The sequence below is a fragment of the Salmo salar genome, chromosome 20 (genome assembly GCF_965601325.2).
Source record: "Salmo salar chromosome 20, fSalSal1, whole genome shotgun sequence".
Taxonomy (NCBI): domain Eukaryota; kingdom Metazoa; phylum Chordata; class Actinopteri; order Salmoniformes; family Salmonidae; genus Salmo; species Salmo salar.
The window spans coordinates 27676826-27695318 of NC_138310.1; the positions used below are offsets into that span (position 1 = coordinate 27676826).

The 18493-nt window shown below is 43.7% G+C and overlaps 1 protein-coding gene across 2 annotated transcripts in view; it reads right to left on the reverse strand.

Moving 5' to 3' along the window:
* The window catches only part of gas2l1 (growth arrest-specific 2 like 1), a 58256-nt gene that overhangs the window by 37096 nt on the left and 2667 nt on the right, over nt 1–18493 (reverse strand). The window lies entirely within an intron of this gene.

Sequence of the window (18493 nt, forward strand, 5' to 3'; positions counted from 1 at the left end):
TTTTCGGGAAAACTATCTTTTGACCACATGCCAGCCCTTCTGCTTAGCGCTGTGTGACAAAATAAAAAACAAGTGTCTGGGGGAGGGGTTGAAACCAGCCGTGATAACAACACTGCACTGCCTCCATCTTAACACATCACATTGCCATGCAGAGGACACAGTGACAGACCTAGTATTACTGTATGTAACTGGATACTTTACAATTCAAACAGAAAAATGTTTATTCCTTCTTTATTCCTTGTGCAGAAATAGGAATGTGTATCTGACTTTAGGAGAAACTGACAATTTCAGAAACAGGGTTGGAGTAATTTCCAGTTCAAAATCAAATAAAGGAGGGATGCTTGAACTGGTTAGTTGTTCTGATCACCATCGAGGAGCCAGACCACTCTAATCTCAGTCCATAGCTTACTATGGAACAGTGCTTTATTATTTTGTCATCAGACTAGACTGTTGTCTGTTGTCAGCCAATGTTATACGAGTGACTGGCAATAGAAAGTGATTGGTGATTCTGACAGTCTACACCTGAGACTCCAGGCAAGGCTCAGCTGGGGGAGGTGCATCAAAACAAGACTACTCACCCAAACAAAAACACAGTTTCAACTGTAAATGTATATAAACACTAAAATATTGACATTTAACCAACACCAATCTGTGATGTCAGCTCTTTGGTCTGTGTCCTGTCACATGATGGAGAGCAGAAGAGACAGAGGTCTGTTCTGTATTAGAGTCAGCTGAACGAATAAATCACCATAAAATGATAAAACACTTCGGGCCCAGTCAGTCTGCACACTGATCTCATGTAGAAAAGTATCCCAAGAAGTGTGTGTGTGTGTGTGTGTGTGTGTGTGACGCTGCAAACAGAAACAGAGACATGCTCTCCCAGCAAAGCCCATGAGCCTGACACACTGCAAGCCATGATGACCTACTTTTCCTCTTTCTCACCCTCCCTCCATCTTTCCCTATGTGTAAAATTCATTAGTCGGGTGTAGCAGAGTGTACAGTAAAGACACTCCAGGCATACTATCTGTTGTTGTGTTTCTCCCTGTTTTCTGAATGCATGAACTGTACAATAAGTGGTCATACAGCAGCCCCCTCCCCCCAGTGCCTGCTCCTCTTCCTGTGTCTACTCCCAGGGCCCATCAGACCATCTCAGTGTGAGATGACCGCCATAGATTACAGCGTTGGCATCACTGGAAGTCTCTTCCCTTCTCCTCTCCCCTGCCACCAACAAAGCATACTGTTTGTTGCCTTATCGTCTCCAAGGGAAGAAGTTGGGGGATGGGGGCTGTGGGGGGTAATTCAGTGTTTATGAAATAAACCAGAGGCCGAGTGTTGAAGCCTGAGGGTGAGGAGTAGAGACAAACAATTTTGCGGAAACAACGAGAGAGAGAGAGATGGAGGGAGAAAGAAGCACAAAGGCATCCTTTTAAAACACAGGCAGAGCTCCCAGCGTCTGCCATTATTGTCCTTGAGGGTGAATGCTGGCCAGCAAAATGTATGTGTCGGTATGTGTGTGTAAAACCTGAATGTAGTAAGTGAATGTGCACCCCTAAGGTCTAAGGGCACTAAACTACTTCTATATATACTCTCATATTTGTTTTACTGGTACCGGGCTACCTTCAGATGAGTCTTGTGGGTGTCCGAGAACAAATAAAACGACATGTAGCTTACTATCGATGGTGGCTCATATTAGTGTGTAGCCCAAACTGTTTGGACGCTGCAGACAGAAGTTGGCAGATCGGCTGTACCGACTTCAGTCCCGTGACGCTTGTGGGGGTCGTAGAGCAAAACGGAAAACACCATCATGTTGGTGATGTTTCCATACAGGGGTCATATTAGTTTGTAGGCTAAACCGTTGAGAAGCTACCAACGTTTTCATGAGAAAACCAATTTTCAGGATGTCCCCTGGTCTGACAAACATCGATGTAGCTCTGCCACCTTCCACCGTAGATGTGGAAGGCTGACATCGGATTGAGACGCAGCCTATGCAAAAAATAGATTTCTATATTCAGATTTTGACGGTCATTTTTTTATTATGCTAATTTGATTTACGCAGGGACCGTTTTAATGGCTGAGTAAGTGCATTAGTGGCCAAGTATGTTTTATGTATGTGTTATTGTATATGAGCCTGTATTAGAGTTCTATGTTGGCCAATAACTCCAGGGCCAAAGTGCTTTCCAAGCCCACAGCTGAGAGAACAACACACTGCAGGTAGGCCTGTGACGGTAATTGAATAACTGTGTAACTGACAGTTATGAAAATAAAATAACTGTCAAAACCGTTTAAATAGGCCTACATTCATTTTAGGATTTTTATTTGATTAACTTTCTTTTCATGTAGATTACATTTACCTAATAGTGGGAGTGTTTACTAATGATTATAAGAAATTGTTTCGCTAACTTAATCTGTCTATTAAACGTGCTACATCTCCTCTTCAAAGTGTTCTTTGATGCAGGAACAGCTAATCTGCTAGATAGATGTGCAGGGGTGTAGAGCGCTATAGGCTAAGGCACTTCAGTAAAAAAAAAAATGAATGTGTGGACTTTCTTTTATACAAATGCACATTTTCATTGCTTGCTAGTAAATAAATAAATAGGTATTTAAAAAAGGTTTGGACTATTCATTAATTATTCAACAGCAGTTGACAAGTTTGTTATGGCTCTGAGGCTAATGTTATGTCAAATGGACAATGCCCCAATCCTCTCCAACCTGGCATGGTATAATTTGATACTGAATCTTTTCTTAATTTATAGACTAATCAATGCTAATCAGGCACTGTCCTGGTCGATATGCCACCCTAGGCAAGACAAAAAAAAATGACATCCTCCTATCCCTGCAAAGTAGAATGAATAGCCTAGGCTGTGTTAGCCCGCAATGCAATTTTATGAATGCCCATGTGGTAGCCTACCTTTTGAAAAACAGGCTATTTACCGTCAATCCCTGCCATTTGGTTACATTCATTTCTGTTAATGCATGTATTAAAGTGGATAAATAGCCTCTACCATCCGTTCAATTAGCGAACTGGATGAGCTCTGTTCGAGACTATCCAATCAACGTGATCTGAAAAACTGTAACATCCTGTTTCTCAGAGTCGTGGCTTAAATATTACTCCGTTTTTTCTATATATCGGCAGGCAGGACAAAACCGCAGTGTCGGGGAAGCTCAGGGGAGGAGCTGTTGTTAACAACAGTTGGTGCGTGATCGCTAACATTAAGCAAACCTTGAGCTTCTGCTCGCCTGAGTTAGAATACCTCATGATTCTATACTATTTACCAAGAGCGTTTCATCTATATTTTTCGTAGCTGTCTGTTTACCACCAGAAACTGATATTTGCAGTAAAACCGCACTCAACATGCTGTATAGGTCCATAAGCAAACAAGTGGTGACTTAATGCAGGAAAACTGAAATCCGTTTTACCTCATTTCTACCAGCATGTCACCTGTGCACCAAGAGGTGAAAGCTCTAGATCACCTTTACTCTACACACAGAGATGCATACAAAGCTCTCCCTCACCCTCGACTTGGCAAATATGACCATAACTCCATCTTCCGGATTCCTGCTTACAAGCATGAACTCAAACAGGAAGTACCAGTGATGCGCTCAATACGGAAGTGGTCCGATTAAGCGCTTGCTAAGCTACAGAACTATTTCGCTAGCACAGACTGGAACATGCTCCGGAATTCAGCCCATGGCATTGAGGAGTTTACCACATCAGTCACCAGCTACATTAATAAGTGCATTGACGACATTGACCATATATACATATCCCAACCAGAAGCCATGGAATACAAACAACATCTGCACTGAGCTAAAAGATAGAGCTGCAGCTTTCAAGGAGCGGGACACTAATCCGGATGCTTATGAGAAATCCTGCTATGCCCTTAGACAAACCATCAAACAGGCAAAGCGTCAATACAGGACCAAGATCGAATCCTACTACACCGGCCCTGATGCTCGTCGGATGTGGCAGGGCTTGCAAACTATCATGGATTACAAAGGGAAACCCAGCACTGAGTTGTCCAGGGACGCAAGCCTACCAGACGAGCTAAATACCATCAATGCCCGCTTCGAGGCAAGCAACACTGAACCATGCATGAGAGCACCAGCTCTTCCGGATGAATGTGTGATCAGGCTCTCCGTAGCCGATGTGAGTAAGACCTTTAAACAGGTTAACATTCACAAGGCCGCAGGGCCAGACGGATTACCAGGACGTGTAGTCAGAGAATGCGCTGACCAGCTGGCAAGTGTCTTCACTGACATTTTCAACCTCTCCCTGACTCAGTCTGTAATACCTAAATGTTTCAAGCAGACCACCATAGTCTCTGTGCCCAAGAACACCAGCGTAACCTGTCTAAATGGACTATCGCCCTGTAGCACTCACATCTGAAGCCATGAAATGCTTTGAAAAAGACTGGTCATGGCTCACATCATCATCATTCCAGACACCCTGGACCCACTCCAATTCGTATACCATTCCAACAGATCCACAGACGGAATCTCGATTGCACTCCACACTGTCCTTTCCCAGCTTGACAAAAGGAACACCTACGTGAGAATGCTGTTCATTGATTACTGCTCAGCGGTCAACGCCATAGTGCCCTCCAAGCTAATCACTAAACTAAGGACCTGGGATTAAAAACCTCCCTCTACAACTGGATCATGGACTTCTTGATGGGCCGTCACCAGGTACTATGGGCTAGCAAACAACAAATCCCCCACGCTAACTCTCAACACAGGAGCCCCTCAGGGGTGCCTGCTTAGTCCCCTGCTGTACTCCCAGTTCACCCACTATTGTGTGGACGTGCATGACTCCAACACCATCATTAAGTTTGCAGACGACACGATAGTGTTAGGCCTGATCACCAATGAGAAAGTCTACACTGAGGTCAGAGACCTGGCAGTGTGGTGCCAGGACAACAACCTCTCCCTCAATGCAATGTCAGCAAGACAAAGGAGCTGATAGTGAACTACAGGAAACGGAGGGCCGAGCACGCATCCATCCATATCGACAGGGCTGTAATGGAGCAGGTTGAGAGCTTCAAGTTCCTCGGTGTCCACCTCACTAAGGAATTATCATGGTCCACGTCACTAAGGAATTATCATGGTCCACACACACACACACCAACACAGTCGTAAAGAGGACACGACAACACCTCTTCCCCCTCACGAGGCTGAAAAGATTTGGCATGGGCGCTCAGATCCTCAAAAAGTTCTACAGCTGCACCATTGAGAGCATCTTGACTAGCTGCATCACCGCTTGGTGTGGCAACTGCTTGGCATCCAACTGCAAGGTGCTACAGAGTGCGTGAGGCCCAGCACATCACTGGGGCCTAGCTCCCTGCCATCCAGGACCTCTATACCAGGTGGTGTCAGAGGAAGACCCTAACAATTGTCAAAGACTCCAGCCACCCAAGTCATAGACTGTTCCCTTTGCTACCGCACGGCAAGCGGTACCGATGCACCAAGTCTGAAACCAACAGGACCCTGAACAGCTTCTACCCCCAAGCCATAAGACTGCTAAATAGTTAGTTAAATAGTTAGCCTGGGTAGCTATTGGTTATCTGATTTGACCCTTTTTGCAATAACTCTTTTGACTCATCAAATGCGCTGCTGTTACTTTTAATGTCTATCCTGTTGCCTAGTCACTTTATCCCTATCTATATATACACATACATCATCTACTTCAATTACCTTGTACCCCTGCACATCGACTCGGTACTGGTACACCGTGTACAGTGCCATGAAAAAGGATATGCCCCCTTTGTGATTTTCTCTATTTTTGCATATTTTTGATACTGAACGTTATCCGATCTTCAACCAAAACCTAATATTAGATAAAGGAAATCTGAGTTTACAAACAACAACAAAAATATACTTATTTTATTTATTTAATTAACAAAGTTATGCAACACCCAATTCCCCTGTTTGAAAAACGAATTGCCCCCTTACACTCAATAACTGGTTGTGCCACCTTTAGCTGCAATGACTCCAACCAAATGCATGAACTGCTTGTTTCAAGTCCTGCCACAACATCTCAATTGGGATTAGGTTTGGACTTTGACTAGGCCATTCCAATACTTCAAATGTGTTGCTTTTTATCCATTTTCATGTAGACTTAATTGTGCGTTTTGGATCATTGTCTTGCTGCATGACCCTTCTGCGCTTCAGCTCAGACGGATTGCCTGACATTCTCCTGTAGAATTCTCTGATACAGAGCAGAATTCATGGTTCCTTCTATTAAGGCAAGTCGATCAGGTCCTGAGGCAGCAAAGCATCCCCAAACCATCACTTTACCACCACCATGCTTGACCGTTGGTATGAGGTTCTTACTGTGGAATGCAGTGTTTGGTTTTCGCCAGGCATAATGGGACCCATGTCGTCCAAAAAGTTGACTCAGGTTTGCCAAAAAGTACCTGGAAGCACCTGGATTATCATTAAGACTCTTAGAAGAATGTTCTATGGACAGATGAGTCAAAATTTGAACTTTTTGGATGACATAGGTCCCATTATTCCTGATGGGGACAGCTATGCTATAATATGAAGACGAAAATGACAATCATTAAAATAGAAACAAATACATGCAACATGTCCATAGCCTATTTATCAGTGACGCTGAAACAGGAAAGGGCCTTCCACAAACTGTCTAGAATGTCATTGTATGCTGTAGCATTAAGATCTCCCCTCACTGGAACTAAGGGGCCTAGACCGAACCATAAAAAACAGCCCCAGACCAATATTCCTCCTCCACCAAACTTTACAGTTGGCACTATGCATTGGGGCAGGTAGCGTTCCCCTGGCATCCGCCAAACCCAGATCTGACCATCAGATGGTGAAGCGTGACCCATCATCCCAGAAAACGCATTTCCACTGCTCCAGAGTCCATTGGCGGCAAGCTTTACACCACTCCAGCCGACATTTGTCATTGCGCATGGTGATCTTAGGCTTGTGCGTGCCTGCTTGGCCATGGAAACCCATTTCATTAAGCTCCCGACGTAGTTCCTGTGCTGACATTGCTTCCAGAGGCGGTTTGGAACTCAGTAGTAAGTGTTGCAACCGAGGACAGACCATTTTTACGCATTACGCACTTCAGCACTTCCCGTTCTGTGAGCTTGTGAGGCCTACCACTTCGCGGCTGAGCCGTTGTTGCTCCTAGACATATTCACTTCACAATAACAGCACTTACAATTGACCGGAGCAGCTCTAGCAGGGCAGAAATTTGACGAACTGACTTGTTGGAAAGGTGGCATCCTGAGTTCTTCAGTAAGGCCATTCTACTGCCAATGTTTGTCTATGGAGATTGCATGGCTGTGTGCTCTATTTTATACACCTGTCAGCAACGGTGTGGCTGAAATAGCCAAATCCACAAATTGGAAGGGGTGTCCACATACTTTGTATATATAGTGTATCTTTACTTTTACTTAAGTATGACAATTGGGTACTTTTTCCACCACAAAGGGGAGGGTCAGCACAAAAAAATATGGGGGTGGGGGAGGGTGATGCACAACAGGGGGACCCAAGGCCACCCCCACTCACCAGAGTCATCATAATCACACTCTGACCACCAACAGAGGGAGGAAAAGAGAGACGTGTCATGGGTACATCAAATACAGCCTACAATAGGTCACAGTGCTACACAGTGTTGGACTTTAACAATGTTACCAGGATTAGAAGAGTCTGTTGTGTCCTATCTCTACAATCTCCCCCTAGTAGCCTCCAGTAGCTCCTCCTCCTCACAGCTCTCTGTTTCTCAGAGTTGGCCTCGTCCCATCTCCCTCTGGTCCGGTCTCAGCCGGCTGTCCGTCAGCCCCACCTCATCCCCCACCCCCTTCATTGGAACTAAGGGGCTTAGCCCGGATCATGAAAAACAGTCCCCGACCATTATTCTTCGTCCACCAAACTTGACAGTTGGCACTACGCATTCGGGCAGGTAGCATTCTCCTGGCATCCGCCAAAACCTGATTTGTCCGTCTGACTGCCAGATGGTGAAGTGTGAATAATCACTCCAGAGAATGCTTTTCCACTGCTCCAGAGTCCAATGGCGGCGAGCTTTACACGACTCCAGCCGACGCTTGGCATTGCGCATGGTGATCTTAGGCTTGTGTGTGGCTGCTTGGCAATGGAAACTCATGTCATGAAGCTCCCAACAAACAGTTATTGTGCTGACGTTGCTTCCAGAGGCACTTTTGTATATACAGCACCAGTCAAAAGTTTGGACACACCTACTCATTCAAGGGTTTTTCTTTATTTTTACCATCTTCTACATTGTAGAATAATAGTGAAGACATCAACATCATGAAATAACATATGGAATCATGTAGTAAAAAAAAAAGTGTCAAACAAATCAAAATATATTTTATATCTGAGATTCTTCAAAGTAGCCACTCTTTGCCTTGATGACAGCTTTGCATTCTCTCAACCAGCTTCATGAGGTAGTCACATGGAATGCTCTTCCAACAGTCTTGAAGGAGTTCCACATATGCTGAGCACTTGTTGGCTGCTTTTTCTTCACTCTGCTTTTCCAACTCATCCCAAACAGTCTCAATTGGGTTGAGGTCGGGTGATTGTGGAGGCCAGGTCATCTGATGCAGCACTCCATCACCCTCCTTCTTGGTCAAATAGCCGTTACACAGCTTGGACGTGTGTTTTGGGTCATTGTCCTGTTAAAAAACAAATTATAGTCCCACTAAGCGCAAACCAGATGGGATGGCATATCACTGCAGAATGTTGTGGTAGCCATGCTGGTTAAGTATGCCTTGAATTCTAAATAAATCACAGATAGTTTCACCAGCAAAGCACCCCCACACCATCACACCTCCATGCTACACAGTGGGAACCACACATGCGGAGATCAGCCATTCACCTACTCTGCATCTCACAAAGACACGGCAGTTGGAACCAAAAATCTCAAATTTGGATTGCCCACCGGCCTAATGTCCATTGCTCGTGTTTCTTTGCCCAAGCACGTCTCTTCTTATTGGTGTCCTTTAGTAGTGGTTTCTTTGCAGAAATTCGACCATGAAGGCCTGATTCACCCAGTCTCTTCTGAACAGTTGATGTTGCGATGTGTCAGTTACTTGAACACTGTGAGTTGCAATCTGAGATGCAGTTAATTGCCGAATTCTGAAGCTGGTCACTCTAATTTCTATTTATTTATTTTATTTAACTAGGCAAGTCAATTAAGAACAAATTCGTATTTACAATGATGGCCTACCCCCGGCCATTCCCGGACCATGCTGGGCCAATTGTGCGCCGCCCTATGGGACTCCCAATCACGGCCGAAAGTGACACAGACTGGATTCGAACCAGGGACTGTAGTAAAACCTCTTGCAAGGAGATGCTGTGCCTTAGACCGCTGCATCACTCAATGAACTTATCCTCTGCAGCAAAGGTAACTCTGGGTCTAGGAAAGAAATTCCACAAGGCACACCTGTTAATTGAAATGCATTCCAGGTGACTACCTCATGAAGTTGGTTGAGAGAATGCCAAGAGTATGCAAAGCTGTCAGCAAGGCAAAGGATGGCTACTTTGAAGAATTTCAAATATAAAATATATTTTGATTTCTTTAACACTTTTTTGGTTACTACATGATTCCATGTGTTATTTCATAGCTGTGATGTCTTCACTATTATTCTACAATGTAAAAAATTGTCTAAATAAAGAAAAACCTTGGAATGAGTAGGTGTCCCCAAACTTTTTACTGGTACTGTATAGTGTATTTTTATTTTGACCCATTAATGTTGTGTCAATACGAAAATGCGACTGATCCTCTCCAACTTTGCCTTTCTTCATATGTTGATTAAGTAATAACCTGAATAATAATGAAATGCCATGATAATAAGGAAGTGTAATGGCTCGTTTCAAATAGGTTTTATTAAGAAGCATATCCATGTAAACAAGTGTACAAACAGAATTGTGACGTCCGTTTTGTTTTGCTTGACTGCACTGATCCACTGACATCCACATCCAGGCAAGAAGCAACTTCCCAAGGAATGATCATCGTTTTCATCAAATTAAGCCTGGATTGTTCTAAGGTAGTTAAGCCTAAGAGCTAGCTATGGTTCAGCTAAACGTCAGCATTCAGCTAACAGCCAGCACTGACCAAGATCAGCCGGAGAGCACACATTACACCGGTTACAATGTCTCTGCACTGGCTGCCTGTGAGTTTTAGAATACATTTGAAAGATTCTTCTATTGATTTTTAAAATCAACCCACGATTGTGCACCCCAAATACATGTCAGACATACTTTTAAGTTCCGTACCCAGTAGGTCCTTCAGGTCCTCTAGCATTGAGTTTTTGTAATTTTTTTTACCTCTTTTTCCTCCCCAATTTTGTCTCATCGCTGCAACTCCCCAACGGGCGAAGGTCGAGTCATGCGTCTGAGACATGACCCGCCAAACCGCGCTTCTTAAAACCTGCCCGCTTAACCCAGAAGCTAGCCGCACCAATGTGTCGGAGGAAACATGGTTCAACTGACGACCGAAGTCAGCCTGCAGGCGCCCAGCCCGCCACAAGGAGATGCTAGAGCGTGATGAGACAAGTAAAGCCCCCCTGACCAAACCCTCCCCTTACCCAGACCTAGCTGGGCCAATTGTGAGCCTACCTATGGGACCCCAGGTCACGGCCGGTTGTGACACAGCCTGGGATCGAACCCGGGTCTGTAGTGACGCCTCAAGCACTGCGTTGCAGTGCCTTAGACCGCTGCGACTCTCGGGAGTCCCAGCACTGATCTTTTAACTATCCCAAAGCCTAGTTATTATGCCCCGAGCCTCTGGAATAGCCTGCCAAAGAACCTGAGGGGGTTGAAACTTTCTCTTAAAAGAGATCTTCAAATATATTTGTAGCTTTGCATTTCCTTAGGGTGCTTTTTAGTCATTCAGTTGTCATTCAATATTTTTTTTAAATCTTATGTTTGCTCTGTAGTAAATATTTCAGCTTTTATTTTCATAGTTTTTCCTGTAAAGCACATTACGTTGCATTCCATGTCTGAAATGTGCTGTAAAAATAAACCTTGATTTGATGTGAGAAAGATGCAGAAATGATTTGGTTTATATAACGTTACCTAGCTATGTAGCCAGAAATACTTTTGAGGGGATGAGAAACACCATTGGAACCGTAATTACGCCCAATGTTTATGTTTCCCATGCGTCATCAATGGGCCGTGCGTTGCATTCTGGGTGATTCTGGGACAAGGAGAGCGCTCCTTCAACGACTGAGTGTAAGTCATTTGGGTGCTAGATCAAAAACCCAACATCAGCATAAACTTTGTTAAGTACAACATTACAAAACTTTTCAAAGATGTGAGATAATTAACTTCTCAGTAATATCGTATAACTTTGGAATCGTGACATTATGTTCTTTCAAGGAAAATAGACAGGTTTATCACCTCATATACTCGGAGTTTGAGAAGGGATTGCGTGATGATTAGTTTAGCAACCGCGTGACAACGCGACAGTCTGCTGGGTGGGCGGTTATACGTTTCTCCATTCATTGCCCAATGGGATTCCTATCACCTCCTTTCTCTAACATCTCTGGTGTAGACTAGTTATATTATAATATGAATGACTGCATGATAACGTTACTGTACTTTTATATTCGTATGGGAGGGGTAAACGTTCATTATTGATATGCTAACGTAACGTGATCATGAAGCGTGTTGTTAGCTAGCTAGCAGGCGTTAGCTGTGTATTGTGCTGAGGTCTATAAAGCACTAAAGTTAATAGACACTAAAAAGTATGCAGGTCCAGACAACTTAGATCCCTACCTCTTAAAGATAGCAGCTGGTATTAATACTGAACCTGTGGTTCACATTTTCAACTTGGGTCTCTTATTTTCAACTTGAGTCTCTTGACCAATTCCATACCCAGCATTTGGAAATCAGCTTATGTCCTCCCACTGCTAAAGGGTGGAGATCCCTCAGATGCTAATAACTATCGTCCAATGTCCAAACTCCCTACCCTGGCCAAAGTTTATGAATCCCTAGTGAACTCACAGTTAGAAAAGGTCTTAATTGAAAAGAAAATACTGAGCAGGGTTCAGTCTGGCTTTAGATCGGGGCACAGCACCACAACTGCAGTTATGGCAGTGGAAAATTACAAATGCACTTCATGAAAAGCAACATTGTGCTGCTCTGTTTGTTGATTTATCAAAAGGCATTTGATTCAGTTGACCATGAATTGCTGCTAGTTAGACTCCGTAACATTGGTCTCAGTGAATGGGCAGTAAATTGGTTTAGGGACTATATACTGACAATCACAAGTCTAGCTTTCTTAAGATTAATAGAGGTGTGCCCCAGGGTTCCATTTTAGCTCCTGTGTTCTCAATGTGTATTAATGATTTGGGAAATGGGATGCAACCAGCAAAGCTGCATCTATATGCAGATGATACAGTAATATATTGATGTGCTCCTCCTCTGGTTCAGGCTGTTGAAGAGCTCCAGACTGCTTTTCAGTCACTGCAGGTCTCCCTTTATGGTCTCAAACCTTTACCAGACCTAGCACTCAGCCAGAGAAGGTTAGCATTGTCACATCTGGCTGCTTATCCATTAAAAAGTGTCATCCTACAAATACCTAGGTACATGGTTGGATGACAAATCCTTTAAAGTTCATATGGATAATCTTGTGAGGAAGCCTAAATTGAAATTGGGGTTTTATTTTTGTAATAAGGCTTGCTTCCCGCTTATGGCTAGAAAGAAGCTGGCTGTTCAGGATACTTTTCTCTCTGTAATTGATAATGGTGACTTGTTGTATATGCATGCAGCCTCCTCCATCTTACAGAGACTGGACTCTGTTTATCATGCATCCTTGCACTTTATTACAAATGTCAAGTCACTCACCCACCATTGCACCTTGTACCAAATGGTAGATTGTGCCTTGCTTTCATGCGCATATAAAGTTACATTGTATGTGTCCAAAAACACTAAGACAGTTGTGAAGAGGGCACTACAAAACCTATTCCCCCTAAGGAGACTGAAAAGATTTGGCATGGGGCCTCTGATCCTCAACAGGTTCTACAGCTGCACCATCGAGCGCATCCTGACTGGTTGCATCACTGCCTGGTATGGCAACTGCTCGGCCTCCGACCGCAAGGCACTAAAGAGGGTAGTGCGTATGGCCCAGTACATCACTGGGGCCAAGCTTCCTTCCATCCAGGACCTCTATACCTGGCGGTGTCACCCTAGTCATAGATTGTTCTCTCTGCTACCACACAGCAAGCGGTACCGGAGCGCTAAGTCTAGGTCCAAAAGGCTTCTAAACAGCTTCTACCCCCAAGCCATAAGACTTCTGAACAGCTAATCAAAGGGCTACCCAGACCCCTCTTTTACACTGCTGCTACTCTGTTTATAATTTATGCATAGTCACTAACTACATGTACATATTACCTAAATTAACCGGTGCCCCCGCACATTGACTATGTACCGGTACCCCCTGTATATAGCCTTACTTATTATTTTACTGCTGCGGTTTAATTATTTGTTACTTTTATTTTCTATTTTCCTGTTGTATTTGGCGCATGTGACATACAATTTGATTTGATTAATCTACAAAGCCCTTTTGGGTAAACTCCCTCTTTACCTCTGTAGTCTGGTCTCCTTCACCACCAGCAGTTACCATACCCGGTCTGCTAGGTGATTGCTAGGAAATGTACAGTATTAGACAAGACTGCCTTCTCGTCTTGTGCACAAGACGCATGGAATAGTCTACAATCCATGCTTCATCTAGATATTAGTGCCACTGAATGAATGAATTTAAAATATTGATGGGAGACTAACGGAGTGTAAATGCTTTTTTTAGGCTGGATCATGTATGTTTTGATTCTGTAATGTATTGTTTGTTGCTGCCTTCTTGACCAGGTCTCCTTTGAAAAATGTCTCAATGGGCTTTTCCTGGTTAAATCCATTTTAAATAAAATAAAAAATGGTCAGCTAATTTAATGTGCACAGACAAGAAAATAAACCCTTTAATTGTCTGCACATGCTGGTGAATTGTGTTATTCAAGAGTGTAATATGGTTTGGTTGTATTATTCAATAGTGTAATATATTTTAGAAGAGAAGTTGCTTGGATTGATAAATAGTTTAATGTAATGGATGACAGTAAGCACATTCTGTTATCCACAGTTTGACAGAATGGCATCATAGGAGAGATCAGGAAACTATCCCTGGGCCAGACTCCTGCTGGCACTTGAACAGTTTAGGCCTAAGTCAGTTAACCCATAGAGCAAAGCTGATCACCAGGTTAGTGAACTCCTGTCCTTAGCCGTCTGGTGGTTAATTAATAGAGCAAGTTGAGTGTCATTGATTGATAATTGCTCATATGATAACCCTTTGAATCATTGTCAACAAGACAGACATTTAGCCAATAAAGTTAGTATAAAGAAGGCTTTCGGTTGTCATTAGTTACCCAAGCCAGTGATAAGTATGGCTAAACCCACCTATTTCTACAATCTCTTAAAATCTGATTTTAAACCTAACCACACCTATATCCTTATGCCTAACCTTATTTTTCTTAATTTATGTTTTCAAGAATTTTTACAATAGACATTTTTGACTGTGGCAACTAGTGACAACCATTCAAAAATAGAGTTTTGATTATCACTGATTTGCCAAAAGACACTTCAAACCCAGGGGCTTGGAGCTTTAAATGAAAAGGAAAAAAGTATTTGATCCCCTGCTGATTTTACGTTTGCCCACTGACAAAGAAATGATCAGTCTATAATTTTAATGGAAGGTTTATTTGAACAGTGAGAGACAGAATAACAACAAAAAAATCCAGAAAAACGCATGTCAAAAATGTTATAAAATGATTTGCATTTTAATGAGGTAAATAAGTATTTGACCCCTCTGCAAAACATGACTTAGTACTTGGTGGCAAAACCCTTGTTGGCAATCACAGAGGTCAGACGTTTCTTGTAGTTGGCCACCAGGTTTACACACATCTCAGGAGGGATTTTGTCCCACTCCTCTGCAGATCTTCTCCAAGCCATTAAGGTTTCGAGGCTGACGTTTGGCAACTCGAACCTTCAGCTCTCCACAGATTTTCTATGGAATTAAGGTCTGGAGACTGGCTAGGCCACTCCAGGACCTTAATGTGCTTCTTCTTGAGCCACTCCTTTGTTGCCTTGGCCGTGTGTTTTGGGTCATTGTCATGCTGGAATACCCATCCACGACCCATTTTCAATGGCCTGGCTGAGGGAAGGAGGTTCTCACCCAAGATTTGACGGTACATGGCCCCGTCCATCGTCCCTTTGATGCGGTGAAGTTGTTCTGTCCCCTTAGCAGAAAAACACCCCCAAAGCATAATGTCTCCTCCTCCAAACACGGCAAGTTGAGTTGATGCTAAAGAGCTCCATTTTGGTCTCATCTGACCACAACACTTTCACCCAGCTGTCCTCTGAATCATTCAGATGTTCATTGGCAAACTTCAGACAGATGTGCTTTCTTGAGCAGGGGGGCCTTGCAGGCGCTGCAGGATTTCAGTCCTTCACGGCGTAGTGTGTTACCAATTGTTTTCTTGGTGCCTATGGTCCCAGCTGCCTTGAGATCATTGACAAGATCCTCCCGTGTAGTTCTGGGCTGATTCCTCACCGTTCTCATGATCATTGCAACTCCACGAGGTGAGATCTTGCCTGGAGCCCCAGGCCGAGGGAGATTGACAGTTCTTTTGTGTTTCTTACATTTGCAAATAATTGCACCAACTGTTGTCACCTTCTCACCAAGCTGCTTGGCGATGGTCTTGTAGCCCATTCCAGCCTTGTGTAGGTCTACAATCTTGCCCCTGACATCCTTGGAGAGCTCTTTGGTCTTGGCCATGGTGGAGAGTTTGGAATCTGATTGATTGTTTCTGTGGACAGGTGTCATTTATACAGGTAACAAACTGAGATTAGCAGCACACCCTTTAAGAGTGTGCTCCTAATCTCAGCTCGTTACCTGTATAAAAGACACCTGGGAGCCAGAAATCTTTCTGATTGAGAGGGGGTCAAATACTTATTTCCCTCATTAAAATGCAAATCAATGTATAACATTTTTGACATGCGTTTTTCTGGATTCTTTTTGTTTGTTATTCTGTCTCTCACTGTTCAAATAAACCTACCATTAAAATTATAGACTGATCATTTCTTTGTCAGTGGGCAAACCTACAAAATCAGCAGGGGATCAAATACTTTTTTCCCCTCACTGTAAAAGACTTTCGAGAGAGAGACATGAAAGAGAGAGACGTAAAAGAAAGAGTGAGGGGGGAGAGAGAGAGGGGCGGGGCCAACCTCCTGACACGCCACAAGGCCAGCACAATGCAGGAAAACAGCCGTGGCTGCATGACTGACTGCTCTGCACACTGGAAACACGGCTGGAAACACGGCTGGAAACACGGCTGTGGACCAATGATAATATCACTAAGCCCTTCAACTTACTTTCTCTCCCTCATCTAATCACTCATGACGTTTCTAGTAATTACACAGAGACCAATCTCCTGGGAAGCATCTATATTGGAAATACAAGAGTACGGGAAGGCCGAGGCAAGTGCAATGCAGAGAATACCGGTGACTAAGGTTGTGGATGACACATGATGCCTTGCGGGTTAGTGGATACTCAGTGGCTGGCTTTGTTGACTGTTATTGGATCAAAACCCCTCCAGTTGTACAAAAGTAGGATTTCGGTTCATTTACTGGTCCATTTAGTCCGGATATGGGCCAGCATTGACTGGCCTGCCTCAATGCCACTATGATCCAGACAAGGTCAGTTCCAAAAGAGAAATCAAATACTGTATGAGCAGATCTATAGACCAAAAGGGATTTCAAAGAGCTGCAATAACTGGAACATGATGCTTTAGCACATTTACAGGATCACAGTGCAGTATAGTAATGCTATATTCTTGTACTATGCAGGACTGTAACTAATAATGCTGCTTTGGTGTGTTCCCCTTTCTGTGCCCTCCTGGTTTCTTACTGTGAGATCCTCATGTTGCTGATGCAGGCATTTTCCCTCCAGCATCCAGGCATTTTATTCAGGTAGACAGAGAGAGGCTTTCAGGGTAGCTGAAATGTATGAAGTTCACTCAGCGTGCACAGTGAGTCATACTGCCCCTTAGAAACTGGGACACAGCAAGTCAAGTGCATGTCCCTCACTATCCCTTAGTGGTGTGGGTGGGTGGGTGATGAGGTAAGACACCATGGTCTCACCCCCTTGCCTTCGCACATTCTCATTAGGAACATCAGCAGTCAACCAAGATTAAAGTTTGTAATAGTAATATCAGCGTATCCAGTTATGGTAGTGAGTGTATGTGGGCACTAGTACTAGATCAGGGGTTGGGTGCATAGTACCTCTGTACGCCCTCAGAAGCCAGTGTTCATGGTTGTGATCAAGCAATTAGTGCTTGGCCATGTGAGAAGGACTACAGAGAACCAAGTGGGCATGAGTATTGACTGCTGACTGTCTCTCCCTCTCTCTCTGTCTACCTCCCCCTCCTATCTGTGGGGTGAAAGGATGTCATTGTCCTCACTCTGCTCATCTGCACCAAAATATGAACTCCTCCACTCGTAACCCAAGCACGCGTTCCAGAAGCTAGCCCCTGTCTGCCTGCTAGTTTCTCTGTCTCTAACAATGCCTCTCATGCTCACACATGAGACTGGATATTGAGGTGTATAAGACTGCTTTGCAGCCCAGGGGGAAAACACTACACCCCATCTGCATGCAAATGGAAGAATCAAGTTATAAAGGGATAATAGATTGTGTATAACACTGATGTCAGAATGTGTCCATCTACCATAACATACCATACAGCTGCACTGTTCCACATGAACAAATAAGAAGCACATGAACAAATAAGAAGGAGCAGTAGCTCCCCTGATTGCCAACCACCTCATAGGGGCAGGGCTGAAGTGACATTTCCCTAGAGGAATCCTTAAAATGTCACTAGCTACCTACCTACATAACCTTTTAGAGCCTGTGTGCGAGAGAATGTGTGGATTAGGAGGCAAACACACAGTAAGGCAGCATGCACTCTAAACACACAGGAGAGCAGAGAGTCAACATATCAGAGAGATTAGTTTTTACGAAAGGGACCTCACTTCTGGCACAGTAATGTTTTTAACTCAGGGAGAGCATCCCTATAGGTCAGGACTGCATTCAACTGTTCCATGGGTTGCTTTTGCACCATGAAACAACATTGAATGTGTTTTTCTCTTGGACAAGGGCTGGGGATGTGTTGGTTCAGGAAATTTGATAAATTATTATTTTTGGTCAATATGGGAGAATGTATTTAAGAACGGTCTGCATCCTACATTTTAATTTTTAGTCATTTAACAGACACTCTTATCAAGAGCGACTTAAATGATCAATTAGGGTTAAGTGCCTTGCTCAAGGGCACGTCAGATTGTTCCCCTAGTCGGCTCAGGGATTTGAACCAGCGACCTTTCAGTTACTGGCCCAATGCTCTTAACAGCTAGGCATACTAAACACTTATGGAAATGTAATGTTATAGGAGGGCATTCTGTGCAGTCA